The sequence below is a fragment of the Leopardus geoffroyi genome, chromosome E2 (genome assembly GCF_018350155.1).
Source record: "Leopardus geoffroyi isolate Oge1 chromosome E2, O.geoffroyi_Oge1_pat1.0, whole genome shotgun sequence".
Taxonomy (NCBI): Eukaryota; Metazoa; Chordata; class Mammalia; order Carnivora; family Felidae; genus Leopardus; species Leopardus geoffroyi.
The window spans coordinates 38,633,132-38,635,627 of record NC_059335.1 but is presented as its reverse complement, the minus strand read 5'-3'; the positions used below and the strand labels follow the sequence as shown (position 1 = coordinate 38,635,627).

General features: G+C 35.7%; 1 pseudogene; it reads left to right on the top strand.

The window, feature by feature from the left end:
* Window positions 1-1,601: 1,601 nt before the first annotated feature.
* On the top strand, window positions 1,602-1,904 carry LOC123577833 (annotated as a pseudogene).
* The last annotated feature ends 592 nt before the right edge of the window (window positions 1,905-2,496 follow it).

The following is a 2,496-nucleotide window of genomic DNA, read 5'->3' as shown; positions in this document are numbered from 1 at the left end:
AGAGTTAAAAAGGGTGGGAGAAGACTTCTACACTGAAAGGGGAAATAAGAACACACCTGATCAGTGGGTCGTGATACTTGATATTGTGAAGTTAAAAGAAAGTAGCTATAAAATGTGTCCAAAGAACAGAAGAACAGTATCAGGAAGAATTGGGTTTGGGAGCCAGAGGTTTATTTGCAAACTTGGTGGGGAGGAGAGAGAGAAAGAAAGAGAGAGAGAGAGGGAAAAGGGCAGAAGGAGAGAGGAAACCACAAAATCAGAAGAAATACTAGCTTCTCCTCCAAAGAGTGTTATTTCTTAATGGCCCGTACTTCACTGTGCCAAAAGAGACGCTTTTAAACTGAGAAACCTAGTGAGTTATTCAAACTCCACTCTGTGAGTATAAAATCACCTGTTATTACTTGGGCAGGATAATATAAAACATTTGAAAATGAATAAAAGCTGTCTAATGAGATATACTGTGTAAATTTAGTATAAGAACATTGACCACTAGAAAATATTTCAGTTGATGATAAATCACCTCCCTAAAAATATTCAAAACAGAAGTAAACTATACCATAATATGTCAAATTGAACTAAATATCTTTCATTATGTCTTTACAGTAGAAAGAAAACAACCTCAAGTCACAGATTTATAGACTCAGAAATGGACAAAAAGAGAAAGATGCAAAATGAAAATTAACCAAATGTAGAAAACAAAAATTAAAGACAGAGAAAAATACGTAACAATTTATAACTGAAGAAAAGTCACAATTATGCCTGTTTTCCAATAGAAACAACTGAAAATTTCACAAAAGAAATTAGATGAAGTTAGCTAAAGCAACCAAATAGTGATGGAGATAAAAGATTGTTGGGATGGGGTGCTTGGGTGGCTCAGTCAGTCGAGCAACCAACTTTGGCTCAGGTCATGATCTCACCACTCTTGGGTTCAAGCCCTGCATCAGGCTCTCTACTTACAGCTCAGAACCTGGAACCTGCTTCAGATTTTGTGTCTCTGTGTCTCCCTCTCTCTCTGCCCCTCCCCCTCTGGCACTCTGTCTCTTTCTCTCTCAAAAATGAATAAAAACATAAAAAAGATTGCTGAGGATGATCCATCCTTGAAGAAGAAAAAACAAAACTGTAGATGAGAACTAATATTTAAAGCTGTAATCCAAGAAAATTTGGGAGTTGCAAAAGCAGATCTGAATATGTATATTTAAAAGTATACTGTGTATGTGGAAAAATTGATCTGGAATTATCAATTCTGAGAGATAACCTAGCAAAACTATCAGACTCAAGAAATTCTAAGTAGCTGAGGTAATGGGAACCATAAAAGAAATTTGAAATTCCAGAAGTTATATTCTCATTAAAAAAAGGTAGAAAAAAAGGCAAAACAAAGCAAACACAGCCTCACAAAACTCATCCCTTTAGCATAATTAGAACACAGAGAACTTCAATTACCTAGAATATATAGAAAAAACAAGGACATAGAGATTGGTATGAGAGGCTACTACTGTCCAAATCTTGGACAACTTGTCATCAACAATAATATATAGCAATGTTCAAAATCACTTACCCAAAATGTTCAGTTCTTTCAAGGGAGGGTTTAACTGCCAGGAGACAAATATTGGCAGTCTCTTTCATTTCCATCCCTTTGCTTCCTGCAGGTCACATGCTCTCCTGCAGGCTTTGTAGTTATGCCTCATAACCTTGAGGAAATCAAGAACTTTCTGCTCACAGCCAGGAGAAAGGATGCCAAATCTGTCAAGGTCAAGTAAATAGGATAATGTGAAATTTAAAGCTTGATGCAGTAGACATTTTATATTGTGTTTATCACAGACAAAAAGAAAGCAGAGAATCTGAGGCACTCTCTGCTCCAAGTTTTGGCAGTGAAGGAGCAAGGAGCAGAAATGAACCAGACATAGTGATTTGAACTGTGTTAATTTTTTAAATAGAAGGAAGGAAGGAAGGGAGGGAGGGAGGGAGGAAGAAAGGAAGAAAGAAAGAAAGAGGGAAGAGAAGGAGGAAGGGGAGGTGAAAATCAGTAAACTTTTTTCAGGGATAAGAATGCCAGCTAGTAACTGTATAAGGGATGATAAAATTTTTAAAATCACCATTGTGCAATTGCCAATGTAATAATTATGTAGGCAGTGATTATCAGTGTTATATGCTTAAATGAAATCTTTTTGGGAAAGAGAATATTTATAATCTTCCACTGTATAACCTCATACTAAACCCCCTTAATTGTAAACTCCTCAAACTATCACACTATAGTATAACCTTCAATTGTGAAAGATATCTTTCCATATCTTTGAATGGAAACATCTGTCAGACACCACCTGAATCACGTGATTTGTAAAACTAATAGTGAGAAAAGTTGATGTCATCTTGTACATTTTTGGCCAAAATTTAGGGCTCTATGTTTTGAAAATGATGAAACCAGCACAATAATTTCAAAAATAAAGAAAACAAGTCTTACTTGATATCTCAAAGACAAACTTAAGCTCTTCTAGTTAT